Source organism: Pongo pygmaeus, chromosome 12, assembly GCF_028885625.2.
Source record: "Pongo pygmaeus isolate AG05252 chromosome 12, NHGRI_mPonPyg2-v2.0_pri, whole genome shotgun sequence".
Taxonomy (NCBI): Eukaryota; Metazoa; Chordata; class Mammalia; order Primates; family Hominidae; genus Pongo; species Pongo pygmaeus.
Genome location: NC_072385.2, coordinates 66,198,466 through 66,213,148, shown reverse-complemented (window position 1 = coordinate 66,213,148; position 14,683 = coordinate 66,198,466). Strand labels below are relative to the sequence as shown.

Sequence of the window (14,683 nt, the reverse complement as noted above, 5' to 3'; positions counted from 1 at the left end):
AGCAATGAAGTCTGATTATCTGAATGATTGCTTAAGCCTTTTAAAACATAACTTGAGGAAGCACTAGATTTTTCATTGGGAAAACAGATGGTCTTGTAGGGAATCGTAGAACCACCATCTCATGCTGTTTACTTTTTCTGTAACACTTTGCCTAGAATTACTCTCACCACTATTGCTTTTTAAAAATAATAACAATGATTTCTTCATTGCTAAAAGGTAGATCTTTCTGCAATAAAATTAGAAATCTTAGTGGAGGGCAAGGTGAAGGGCAGAAGTGGGAAAAATGAGTAACCTGCTATACCTAACTGGATTAACAAGGACCTGTTACATATCCAGGAACTAACTGGCTGGCTCTGAACTCATTAGGGATCTGCTTATCTGTTATGCTGTACAACAGAATCCAGACAAAAAACAGACTGTGAAGAAACGGATTAAAAATGATTGTAACTTCTCTCAGTTAAGAGTTCAGTATCTGCGCTAAGCAACCTCTGTAGAAGGGACTGAAGAAAACAAAGCCCAAGATTCTGAACTTCGCTCCACTGCCTATCCCCAAGTTCTGCCGTTATAAGATGGCAATAACGCTACTTAGATATAGAACTTTGCAACTGTATTATGAACTAACCTAAAAAGTCAAATGCACTCTTATCTCTTGGTCATTTTATTGCTGTAATTTATGATATTAAATAAGCAATTTGTTTAAAATAAATTTTAAAATGTATACCAAGGAGGAAAAATAATCTTAAAATGGGTTTGTTCTATGAGGAGCAAGAAAAAAAGTTTGTAGTGAACTGAACTCTTTGAGATTTCACTGGCACAAAACATATCCCTTTAGGCTTAACACTAAATAGGTGATCTTGTCTTGACAGATTTAAGATGCACATGAATTGATTAGCTGAAGCCATCAGGTGTGGCTGAGCCTGTCTTTTTCCAAATATGTACCTACAGGATAATGGAAGGAGGTAGCTATTGTCATTACCTTTTTAAGTGAAAGCAGTATTATGCTTTGTATTCAAGTCGAATTCCCCAACTCTTCATATCACCACCATTCTGGTCAGCCTGTTAAGGGAAGAAAAACAACATTTTCTTTTTCTTCCCTGCCCACCCAGCCCCCCTTTTCCACTGCCTGCCTTGCCCTGAATGCTATAGTTCACAGCGAAACCCTCTGGTAATGACAGCCCTGAAGTGATAATGTACTTTCCTGCCTTCCTGTTAACGGTAGCATAATCCCGCCATGTGTGCCAGCCCCGTGGCTGAAGGATGCGTTCATATTTTCTGGAGGTAAAAGGGACCGGTTCAATTTACAGCCTTGACTACCTCAGCAGTTTCACTAAGTTCTGGTACATAAATGGATGTTTTATTAAAGAAGAAAAGGAAGGCGGAAGGGGAGGAGGAAGAAGACGAAGAGGAAGAAAAGAAGAGATGGAAAGGAGGTGGGAAGGAGAATTCATCTTTTTTCTGCTCAATATTATGTCAGTGAAACCAAATAATATGTTTTGGTTCCTCCCCCTGAGCATTCCACCCAGGTAAACAAGGAACTAAGGTGAGTAATATCAAATAAATGCACTGGACTTGGAGATGTGGGCTCCCTGTGTAATAAGCAATGGGCAGCATGTGATAACACATTTATCCTCTCCCTCCCCTTAGCTCACCTCTGCTGAGAGAAGCTGTGCATGGCGAGTGGCCCCCACATACCTGGCTGGATGACATCTGAGGGCTCGGAGGTCCCTGCTGCTCAGTGTGTGCCAGGATGGTCCCACCGTCCTCACATTCACATTTTTTATGGATGATGCGTCTTTCTGCTAAGGCAACAAAAGTGAAAACAATCAATAGTTCTACCCAAATACCTGTTATTTTAAGAATGGGGCCAGAGTGATTTCTTGGCTATGAGCAGCTCAGGAGACATTATTTGTCGTTGTTTAAATACAATTGATTTTCCTTGCTTCAGAACCCAGATCACTCACTGAGCTCCTGGTGTGTCAAGCTTGGATGAATTTGTGATATATGACACACTGATACCTGTTTGTTTAAGGACACCTTGTTTGTAATGTCAGTGTTGCATTACTCTGTGGTTCCAAAACTTCAAGTCCACACTGGAGAAGGTGGGGGCAGCCTGTGGACAGAGGCAGGAAAGAAGGGACATAGTTTTGAGTGCCCGTTAGCTTGTAGGCACAGTTCCATGCTCTTTTCTGTAAAACAGGCCAATGATATTGGAAGCCAAGTTTGTCTGGCTATGGAGCCCGTTTCTCCACTCTACCAATAATCAAAACTCACAGTGAGAAGTACACTTTTAATGTAAACCAATACACGCATACATTACCAAAACAAGGTTTCACAAAACAATATTTACCTTTATACAGGCAATTTACTCTTATTTTACCAGTCCTACTCCATAATAATTCAATTCTTTAAAATTATGGTTGCAACCCCACTAAACTGGCCTCATAATCGACCATTGTAACATGGCCCACTGTTTGATACACACTGGAGTACACCTTGGTATCCTTCAAATTTTTAAATGATCCTATATTGGACTTGGTATCCATGTGATGATCAAGAGTATATTTGAAGATGTTGCATAGGAAGTCCCATCCTATGATTCAGTTTTTTCATCTAAGAATTAGAAATTATAATATTTATTCCCCAAAATTCTCCAGTTGAATTCACTGGAGGTATTCATTGCTTCTCAGAGAGTCTGTTACTTAAAATAAAGACAATTAAAATTAAGATAGCAAGTATTTTAGCAACAAAAGCCACAAAAAAGAATAATAATTATCATTGCTATTATTAACAATAATTGTTGAACTCACAGCCTGCCGGCCACTGCTCTATGAGCTTTCAATATAACTCATTCAGTTCTCACTATCACTTTATGAAGTAGGTAAATATTACTTTCACTTTACAGCCAGAATTCCTTTATCTTCTTTTTCATAAATTTCTCATTCTAAACTGTTAATATACATCTCAGAAAATGAATGAGATTGTGACTATGACTCAAGAAATACGTATTTCTATGGTTGGTTTAAATAAAATACAAAAGCCTGTATCATCTAATTGGCTTGGTAAATCTCACCAGCTTTTTAATAATCATGAAATTTAAATTTTTTTGTAGAAAACTTTCAGAATACTTAATGAAAAATCAGTATGTATTCACCTTCAAAAAACACAAATTTCCAGGCATAATAGTTAATAATATCTGCAAGTCCAAATGTAATCACAGTGCCAGGGCTGGTTGATTCAGCAGCTTATCACTGTCACTGGGGACTCAGATTCTCTCCATGTTTCCACTCTCCCATCCCTCATCAGCTTTGTCCTATGAAGGCTGCACAGATCCAGGTGTCACATCCAGCATCATAGTGATAAGAACAAAGGTTTCTTTCTCAGGAGTCTACTAAGTGCCCCTTAAATCCTGATTAGCAAATTTCCTTTGCTAAAAATGAGTTATATGCCAATTCCTAAACTAGTCACTGTTAGGGTGTAGAATCACTGTGATTGGATTAGAAAAGCTCCGCCTCCTGGAACTAGGAACGAGGTTGTTTGCCCTGAAGCACACGGATCTGTGGACAGGAAGAGGGGTCTTGTGGAAAATATATATACTGAGTAAGCAGTGTCTGATACAAAGACGAAAAATATTTCTTTTGACAGGAAGATTTGGTAAAATATAATACAAAGTAGAATTATTTCCCATTATTTAATCTGTTTAATGTTTCATAAAAATTAGCAAACGTAATGAGGAAACATATCTGTAAGAATCCACTATGCATTTGCTGTTTGCTCTGAAATTAACAGGACCCAGTGCTTTCATTACTAGAAAGAAGAAAATTAGGTGGGTTAATAAAACAAACATCTGGAAAGTATCAGCACTCATAAAAATAAACGGAATCATCCTGTGTATACACTAAAGCCAGGTTGGCATTTGTCAACAACTACAGAGAAAACACTACAGAATTTACTACTTCCAACTTCCTGGATGGGTTTGTTCTCATTCATTTAACATATTTTCCTAAGTGAAAATTTAGTTTTAGGTTTTGAAATACAATCATATAAGAATATGTAGACTAATAGTGTTTACTAATTTTTAATAATGCCTACAGTTTCCCATATTTGGTTGCATTTTTTCTGCTATCCTATTGCTTCTGAGCCACCTGTTCCCCTCTCAAAAACATGCAAGCTGGGATTTTTTTCTTTTCTTTTAACTAGATATCTTGCCAAAATTTCAGACTCATAGTAAAGAATTTTTATTTTTCACCAACCTAACTATTAAAAAAGGAGTATTTAGAATAGCTCTAAGAATTCTCATACAGCCTTCATCCTCATTCCCCAAATGTTAACATTTTACTACTTTTGCTGTATCTATCTCTTTGTGTGTATATGCACAGACATACACGGAATGTCTATGCCTTATATACACATGTATATCTCTGTGTATATATGTATGTATATATGCACACATTTTTAGTAGATTCTGAGTTTTTTAATCATTTGAGAATAAGTTAGTCAGAAACTCCTTTATTTTTAAATACTTGTGTATCTTTCTAATAAAGAAGAAATTCCCCAATGAAACAACAAAAGATTACCAAAATCAGAAAACTAACATTGCTATAATACTCTTATCTAATTTATAGACTTTATTCAGATTTCAATACTATTTTTATGGTCAAAAAAATCAAATGTCATTGGTCATGCCCTGAATTCAGTGGTCATTTCTCTTTAGTCTTCTTTATTCTGACACAGTCCTTTAGTGTTTTCCTGGCAGAATGCTGTTAATATCAGTCTTCAGTAAAACATAATTAAGAGAGGAAACATCATGCCAAAGCCAGCGGATTTGTATGGATGGTGGCTTGAGTGGGATTCGTCCTGCCTTTGCAGCCTTCCTCTTGCAGGAATAATAGGTGTGAGTATGTTTCACTATTCTCTTAGACATCCTGACCTGTACCACAAATGTGAAGGGCCAACTGGAGAACTAGGTGATCCATCAGTTTGTTATTAATCATCTCATCTCTTGCCAATGAATAGCAACAAGAACATCCCAAAACATCTGAAATATTTCTAAATATTCTAAACATTTGTAAAAAATGGTGGACATTATAGAAAAAAACTTACAAAAACATTTGTTTCAATCACTGCATGCTTAGATGCAATCTTTAAAAGTACTTCAATGTAAATAATTAGAATGGGGATGTTTATAATTGGTTAAAGGTTCATTATTTCTGAACCAATGTGCAGAATTTGGTTTATGAGTATAAGAATAAAGACTTTTGGATCAATTCTCTTATCTTTTTATTAATATTTAAATTAGCCTACAAAAAATCCACATATATAAAAGTCCTCTAAAGCCTGAGAAGCTCATTTGCTTTTACGTAGGACATATTGATGGTTTTAATTTTTTAATCTCTCAGACTGCATCTGTATAGCAACAAGCAGATACTTTAGCAAGGAATAAATTGTTCCAAAAAGGTATGGGCAAGTGTGTCTTACAACTCTTTTTTTTCTGAAAGATCCCAGCAAAATATTTTCTGATATGTTTTCAAACCAATGTATTCTATCACATGAAAGAGAAGTTACCTGACAACATGGTTATTTGCAGTTATGTTACAACCAAATGTGTAACTGACTCTCCCTCCTCCGGTCTTATGAAAAAGAAGGAAGAAATTATAGCCTGGAAGAGAATATTCCCAAATGGGGCGAGCTAGGGCATCTAAATCTATAGCTGGGGCTACAAAACACTTTGCTTCATTCGAGAAACATTTTCTTGAGTTGATTTTTTATGTACCTATCTTAAAAATAAGGTAGTGCTCCTGGAGTAAGATTAATAGCAGCAGAACCTTACTTAACCTGTTTTCAGTAGTGAAGACAGATTATAAACCCTTTTCCCACTACAGAGTTATAAATACAACAGCAGTGCAGAAATCATTTGTTCATTGAGTTCAGCTCAAGATTATACTCAAGTCTGATTGCAAAAGCCCATTCATATGGAAGAAGAGACAAAAGGCTAACAACTCTCTGGGAAGACCATCAAAGCCTCAATGTTTACAAGAAGAAATTGAGGGGAAGATTGGAGAATAATTTTCTCTGGGGGAATGATGACGGCTTAGGGGTCTTTTGTAGAGAAAGTTCTTTGCTAGGATTAAAGGCAGGATTATTGGTGGATAATTGAAAAATGAAATGGAGAACCTCTTAAAATGGCAACGTATTTGGAATATCCAGGGAGTTCTTGAAATGTGAATTCTAAGGAAATGGGTAGTACTTAAGAAGAAAAGATTAGCTCAAACTCACTATTTCAAGTGATAAAACTGCAAGTGAATCACAAAGGGATGAAGTTGCCAATGCCTGCAGGGGAAAAACAAAAGACCAATAACACAGTGACTTGGGTCAGCTTTTAAGTCAAGGTACCAATTCAAGAAAATCCTAACGAGGAAGAAATCAATCTGCTCTGCAGATTATGTTATGACTATACAATGGCTAAAGAACAATAGTAACTAAAACCTGAATTAATGTTATATTGCTCATTTTATCTAATTTCACAAAGTTATTGTTACCTGAAATCATACATTTATCAGAATTGTTTTATGTAAAAGTAATGTTTGAGGTTGACTCCTCATAGTAAAATTAAGTGCTTCTAAATTTAATGTATGTGAAACAGGATGTGCTATGGGCTGAATGTTTGGGTCTCTCTAAAATTCATATGTTAAAATCCTAACCTCCAAATCAATGCTAGTAAGAGGCAGGGCCTTAGGGAGGTAATCAGGTCACAAGGTACAGCCCTTATGAATGGGATTAATGCCTCTATAAGAAGAGAAATGAGAGAGATTTTTTTTTCTTTCTCTGCCATGTAAGGAAACAATGAGAAGTCAGCCATCTGTAAACCAGGAAGGGGACCCTCACCAAGAACATCACCATGCTGGCACCTTGAACTCAAACTTCCAGCCTCCAGAACTGTGAGAAATAAATGTAACAAATGTTTGTTGTTTAATACACCCAATCTGTAGTAGTCTGTTACAGTAGCTGGAAACTGACTATGACAAAAAGTTCCATTTGAAAGCAATCACTAACATATAATTCTGAACTTGACATTGACTATTGCTAAGGTTACATTGGTTTCCCAATTGCTAAAAAAAATAAAAATCAGATAGCTCATCTGAGAAGACACACAGATGGAAATCAAGCACAAGAAAAATATGCTTAGCATCATTGGTCATTAGAAAAATGTAAATTAAAACCACAATGAGTTGCCACTACACAAATATCAGAATGACCAAAATAAAAACATTTTTTAAAATATAAATGACAATATTAAGTGTTGGAAAAGATGCAGAGCAACTGCAACTCTCAGATATTGCTGATATGAATGGAAAATGGTACAGACACTTTGGAAATCAGTTTGACAAGTTCTTATAAAATTAAATATATACTGGGCATGGTGGAGTGTGCCCGTAGTCCCAGAACTTGGGAGGCTGAGGCAGGAGGATAGCTGGATCCCAAGAGTTCAAGGCTGCAGTGAGCTATGATCATGCTACTGCACTCTAGCCTAAGTGACAGAGTAAGATGCTGTCTCAAAAAAAAAAAAAAAAAAAAGAAAGAAAAAAAATTAAACATATACTTACCATGCAGCTCAGCAATTCCATTCCTAAGTATTTACCCAAGCGAAATTTAAAAACCACCCAAATGTTCCTTAGCTGAGGAATAGATAAACTAACTAGTATGTTCATAAAATGGAATACTGTTTAGTATATTCATAAAATGGAATACTGTTCAGCAATATAAAAGAATGAACTATTGATACATGTAACCACATGGGATGAATTTCAAATGCATTACATGGAATGAAAAAAGCTAGACTCAAACAGCTGCATATGAAAATATTCTACTTAGATGACATTCTGGAAAATGCAAAACTGTAGTTTTGGAAAGATCTGTGGTTGCCAGGGATTAAGAGTGTAGAAAGGGGCCAAGTTCAGTGGTTCACACCTCTAATCCCAGCACTTTGGGAAGCTGACGCCAGAGGATCGCTTGGGCCCAGGAGTTCAAGAACAGCTTGGGCAACATGGCAAGAAGCCCCATCTCTACGAAAAATTAATAAAAAAAAAATAGCCAGGCGTGGTGGCACACACCTGTAGTCCCAGCTGTCAGGCCTCTGAGCCCAAGCTAAGCCATCATATCCCCTGTGACCTGCACGTACACATCCAGATGGCCGGTTCCTGCCTTAACTGATGACATGCCACCACAAAAGAAGTGAAAATGGCCTGTTCCTGCCTTAACTGATGACACTGTCTTGTGAAATTCCTTCTCCTGGCTCATCCTGGCTCAAAAGCTCCCCCACTGAGTACCTTGTGACCCCCCACTCCTGCCCACCAGAGAACAACCCCCTTTTTCCTTTACCTACCCAAATCCTATAAAACGGCCCCACCCCTATCTCCCTTCGCTGACTCTTTTCGGACTCAGCCCGCCTCTACCCAGGTGATTAAAAGCTTTATTGCTCACACAAAGCCTGTTTGGTGGTCTCTTCACGTGGACGTGCATGAAATTTGGTGCCATGACTCAGACCAGGGGACCTCCCTTGGGAGATCAATCCCCTGTCCTCCTTCTCTTTGCTCCATGAGAAAGGTCCACCTACGACCTCAGGTCCTCACACCAACCATCCCAAGAAACATCTCACCAATTTCAAATCTGGTAAGCGGCCTCTTTTTACTCTCTTCTCCAACCTCCCTCACTATCCCTCAACCTCTTTCTCCTTTCAATCTTGGTGCCACACTTCAATCTCCCCCTTCTCTTAATTGCAATTCCTTTCATTTTCTGGTAGAGACAAAGGAGACACATTTTATCTGTAGACCCAAAACTCTGGCGCCAGTCACAGACTAGGGAAGGCAGCCTTTCCTTGGTGTTTAATCATTGCAGGGATGCCTCTCTGATTATTTACCCAGGTGTCACAGGTGTCAGACCATGTGGGGACGCCTGCCTTAGTCCTTCACTCTTAGCGGCAAGTCCCGCTTTTCTGGAGGAGGGGCAAGTACCCCAACCCATTCTCTCCATGTCTCTATCCCTTCTCCGCCTTTCTGGAGGGGCAAGAACCCCTCAACCCCTTCTCCTTCACCCTTAGCGGCAAGTCCAGCTTTTCTAGGGGGCAAGAACCCCCAATCCCTTATTTCTGCACCCCGACTTCTTATCTCTGCACCCCAATCCCTTATTTCCATGCCCTGACCTCTTATCTCTGCACCCCAATCCCTTATTTCCACACCCCGACCTCTTATCTCTGCACCCTGATCCCTTATTTCTGCACCCCTATGTCTTATCTCTGTGCCCCAACCCCTTATTTCTGCACCCTGACCCCTTTCCCACTTTTCTGGAATGTAAGAACCCCCAAACCTTTTCCCTCCATGTCTCTACTCTCTCTTTTCTCTAGGCTTGCTTCCTTCACTATAGGCAACCTTCCACCCTCCATTCCTCCTCCTTCTCCCTTAGCCTGTGTTCTCAAGAACTTAAAACCTCTTCAACTCACACCTGACCTAAAACCTAAATGCCTTATTTTCTTCTACAATGCTGCTTGACCCCAATACAAACTCGACAGTAGTTCCAAATAGCCAGAAAACGGCACTTCTATTTTTTCCATCTTACAAGATCTAAATCTTGTCATAAAATAGGCAAACGGTCTGAGGTGACTGACGTCCAGGCACTTTTACACATCAGTCCCTCTCTAGTCTCTGTTCCCAATGCAACTCGTCCCAAATCTTCCTTCTTTCCCTCCTGCCTGTCCCCTCAGTCCCAACCCCAAGCATCGCTGAGTCTTTCTAATCTTCCTTTTCTACAGACCCATCTGACCTCTCCCCTCCTTGCCAGGCCCTAGGTCCCAATTCTTCCTCAGCCTCTGCTCCTCCACCCTATAATCCTTTTATCACCTCCCTTCCTCACACCCGGTCCTGTTTACAGTTCCGTTCCGTGACTAGCCCTCCCCCACCTGCCCAGCAATTTACTCTTAAAAAGGTGGCTAGAGCTAAAGGCATAGTCAAGGTTAATGCTCCTTTTTCTTTATCCCAAATCAGATAGCGTTTAGGCTCTTTTTCATCAAATATAAAAATCCAGCCCAGTTCATGGCTCATTTGGCAGCAACCCTGAGACACTTTACAGCCCTAGACCCTAAAAATTCAAAAGGCTGTCTTATTCTCAATATACATTTTATTACCCAATCTGCTCCCAACATTAAATAAAACTCCAAAAATTAAATTCTGGCCCTCAAACCCCACAACAGGACTTAATTAACCTCGCCTTCAAGGTGTACAATAATAGAGGCAGCCAAGTAGCAACATATTTCTGAGTTGCAATTCCTTGCCTCCACTGTGAGACAAACCCCAGCCACATCTCCAGCACATGAGAACTTCCAAATGCCTAAACCGCAGTGGCCAGGCGTTTCTCCAGAACCACATTTCCCAGGAGCTTGCTACAAGTGCCAGAAATCTGGCCACCAGGCCAATGAATGCCCGCAGCCCAGGATTCCTCCTAAGCTGTGTCCCATTTGTGCAGGACCCCACTGGAAACTAGACCGTTCAACTCACCTGGCAGCCACTCCCAGAGCCCCTGGAACTCTGGCCCAAGGCTCTCTGACTGACTCCTTCCCAGATCTTCTCGGCTTAGCGGCTGAAGACTGATGCTGCCGGATCACCTCAGAAGCCCCATAGACCATAACGGACACCGAGCTTTAAGTAACTCTCACAGTGGAAGGTAAGTCCGTCCCCTTCTTAATCAATATGGAGGCTACCCACTCCACATTACCTTCTTTTCAAGGGCCTGTTTCCCTTGCCTCCATAACTGTTGTAGGTATTGACAGACAGGCTTCTAAATCTCTTAAAACTCCCCAACTCTGGTGCCAACTTAGACAATACTCTTTTAAGCACTCCTTTTAGTTATCCCCACCTGCCCAGTTCCCTTATTAGGCCGAGACACTTAACTAAATTATCTGTTTCCCTGACTATTCCTGGATTACAGCTACATCTCATTGACACCCTTCTTCCCAATCCAAAGCCTCCTTCGCGTCCTCTTCTTGTATTCTCCCACCTTAACCCACAAGTGTAAGATACCTCTACTCTACTCCCTCCTTGGTGACCGATCATGCACCCCTTACCATCTCATTAAAACCTAATCACCCTTACCCCAATCAATGCCAATATCCCATCCCACAGCATGCTTTGAAAGGATTAAAGCCTGTTATCACTCACTTGCTACAGCATGGCCTTTTAAAGCCTATAAACTCTCCTTACAATTCCCCCATTTTACCTGTCCTAAAACCAGACAAGCCTTACAAGTTAGTTCAGGATCTATGCCTTATCAACCAAATTGTTTTGCCTATCCGCCCCATGGTGCCAAACCCATATACTCTCCTATCCTCAATACCTCCCTCCACAATCCGTTATTCTGTTCTGGATCTCAAACATGCTTGCTTTACTATTGCTTTGCACCCTTCATCCCAGCCTCTCTTCGCTTTCACTTGGACTGACCCTGACACCCATCAGGCTCAGCAGATTACCTGGGCTGTACTGCCGCAAAGCTTCACAGACAGCCCCCATTACTTCAGTCAAGCCCAAATTTCTTCCTTATCTGTTACCTATCTCAGCATAATTCTCATAAAAACACATGTGCTCTCCCTGCCGATCACGTCCGACTAATCTCTCAAACCCCAACCCCTTCTACAAAGCAACAACTCCTTTCCTTCCTGGGCATAGTTAGATACTTTCACCTTTAGATACCTGGTTTTGCCATCCTAACAAAACCATTACATAAACTCACAAAAAGAAACCTAGCTGACCCCATAGATCCTAAATCCTTTCCCCACTCTTCTTTCCATTCCTTGAAGACAGCTTTAGAGAATGCCCCCACCTGTGCTCTCCCTGACTCATCCCAACCCTTTTCATTACCCACAGCTGAAGCGCAGGGCTGCGCAGTCGGAATTCTTACACAAGGACCAGGATCGCATCCTGTAGGCTTTTTGTCCAAACAACTTGACCTTACTGTTTTAAGCTGGCCATCATGTCTCCGTGCAGCGGCTGCTGCTGCCCTAATACTTTTAGAGGCCCTTAAAATCACAAACTATGCTCAACTCACTCTCTACAGCTCTCATAATTTCCAAAATCTGTTTTCTTCCTCACACCTGATGCATATACTTTCTGCTCCCCGGCTCCTTCAGCTGTACTCACTCTTTGTTGAGTCTCTCACAATTACCATTGTTCCTGGCCCGGACTTCAATCCAGCCTCCCACATTATTCCCGATGCCACACCTGACCCTCATGATTGCATCTCTCTGATCCACCTGACGTTCACCCCATTTCACCACATTTCCTTCTTCCCTGTTTCTCACCCTGATCACACTTAGTTTATTGATGGCAGTTCCATCAGGCCTAATCACCACACACCAGCAAAAGCAGGCTATGCTATAGTACAAGCCACTAGCCCGCCTCTTAAAACCTCTCATTTCCTTTCCATCATAGAAATCTATCCTCAAGGAAATAACTTCTCAGGGTTCCATCTGCTATTCTACTACTCCTCAGGGATTATTCAGGCCCCCTCCCTTCCCTACACATCAAGCTCAGGGATTTGCCCCCACCCAGGACTGGCAAATTAGCTTTACTCAACCTGCCCTGAGTCACAAAAACTAAAATACCTCTTAGTCTAAGTAGACACTTTCACTAGATAAGTAGAGGCCTTTCCTACAGGGTCTGAGAAGGCCACCGCAGTCATTTCTTCCCTTCTGTCAGACGTAATTCCTCAGTTTAGCCTTCCCATCTGTATACAGTCTGATAACAGACCAGACTTTATTAGTCAAATCAGCCAAGCAGTTTTTCAGGCTCTTAGTATTCAGTGAAACCTTTATATCCCTTACAGTCCTCAGTCTTCAAGAAAAGTAGAACAGACTAAAGGTCGTTTAAAAACACACCTCACCAAGCTCAGCCACCAACTTAAAAAAGAATAGACAATACTTTTACCACTTTCCCTTCTCAGAAGTCAGGCCTGTCCTCAGAATGCTACAAAATACAGCCCATTTAAGCTCCTGTATAGATGCTCCTTTTTATTAGGCCCCAGTCTCATTCCAGACACGAGACTAACTTGGACTGTGCCCCAAAAAACTTGACATCCCTACTGTCTTCTGTCTAGTCATACTCCTATTCACCGTTGTCAACTACTCATACATGCCCTGTTCTTGTTTACACTGCCAGTTTACATTGTTTCTCCAAGCCATCACAGCTGATATCTCTTAACTCTTAAAGTAAATAAATAATCTTTGCTGGCAAGGCTATACTGAACCTCCTTAGGCACTCTCTAATTAGATGTCCTAAGTCCTCCCAATTCTTTGTCCTTTTTTTTTTATTATTATTATACTTTAAGTTTTAGGGTACATGTGCACCTGTTTTTCTCCTTATTCCGTTTAGTTTTTCAATTCATACAAAACTGTATCCAGGCCATCACCAATAATTCTAAATGACAAATGTTTCTTCTAACAACCCCACAATATCACCCCTTACCACAAAATCTTCCGTCAGCTTAATCTCTCCCACTCTAGGTTCCCACGCCGCCCCTAATCCCGCTTGAAGCAGCCCTAAGAAACATTGTCCATTATCTCTCCATACCATCCCAAAAAATTTTCGCCGTCCCAACACTTTACCACTATTTCGTTTTATTTTTCTTATTAATATAAGAAGACAGGAATGTCAGGCCTCTGAGCCCAAGCTAAGCCATCATATCCCCTGTGACCTGCACATACACATCCAGATGGCCGGTTCCTGCCTTAACTGATGACATGCCACCACAAAAGAAGTGAAAATGGCCTGTTCCTGCCTTAACTGATGACACTGTCTTGTGAAATTCCTTCTCCTGGCTCATCCTGGCTCAAAAGCTCCCCCACTGAGTACCTTGTGACCCCCACTCATGCCCACCAGAGAACAACCCCCCTTTTTCCTTTACCTACCCAAATCCTATAAAATGGCCCCACCCCTATCTCCCTTCACTGACTCTCTTTTCAGACTCATCCCGCCTGCACTCAGGTGATTAAAAGCTTTATTGCTCACACAAAGCCTGTTTGGTGGTCTCTTCACACGGACGAGCATGAAACCAGCTACTTGGGAAGTGGAGGCAGGAGGATTGCTTGTGTCCAGGAGGTCAAAGCTGCACTGAGTTATGACTGCATCACTGCACTCCAGCCTAGGTGACTCAGTGAAACCCAGTCTCAAAAAATAATTTTTTTAAAAAAAGAGTGTAGAAAGAGTTCAACAACAAAGGAGTAGCACAAGGATATTTGGGTATGCAGGGGGTGAGACAGTGATGGAGGTGTTCTATTTCTTGATTGTGATGGTGGTTATATGAGTTTGTACATTTGTTAAGACTCATAGAACTATATACCAAAAAGAGTGATTTTTGCTGTATGTAAATTTTAAAACAAATTAAGAAAATGTATTGAAAATAAAATCATAGACCGCAATACCATTGTATTCATTTCCTATGGCTGCTGTGACAAATAACCACAAATGGTGATTTTAAACAACATGAATGTACTTTTCCATAGTTCTAGAGGCCAGAAGTCCAAGATGAGTCTTACAGAGCTAAAATCAAGGTGTAGACAGACCCAGGCTCCTCCTGGAGGTTGCCTCCTCCAACTACTGGTGGCCATTGGCATTTCTTGGCCTGTGGCTGCATCACTCCAATCTCT

At 40.7% G+C, this 14,683-nt stretch overlaps 1 long non-coding RNA gene across 1 annotated transcript in view; it reads right to left on the bottom strand.

Annotated features, from left to right (window-relative positions):
* LOC134737793 (uncharacterized) overlaps positions 1–14,683 on the bottom strand; it is a 219,924-nt gene that overhangs the window by 152,173 nt on the left and 53,068 nt on the right. Inside the window, exons 2-3 of the long non-coding RNA XR_010123092.1 lie at positions 1,693–1,799; positions 977–1,056 (exon numbers count right to left, since the gene is read on the bottom strand). This is a non-coding gene — a long non-coding RNA (uncharacterized LOC134737793). The remainder of the gene's footprint in view (positions 1–976; positions 1,057–1,692; positions 1,800–14,683) is intronic.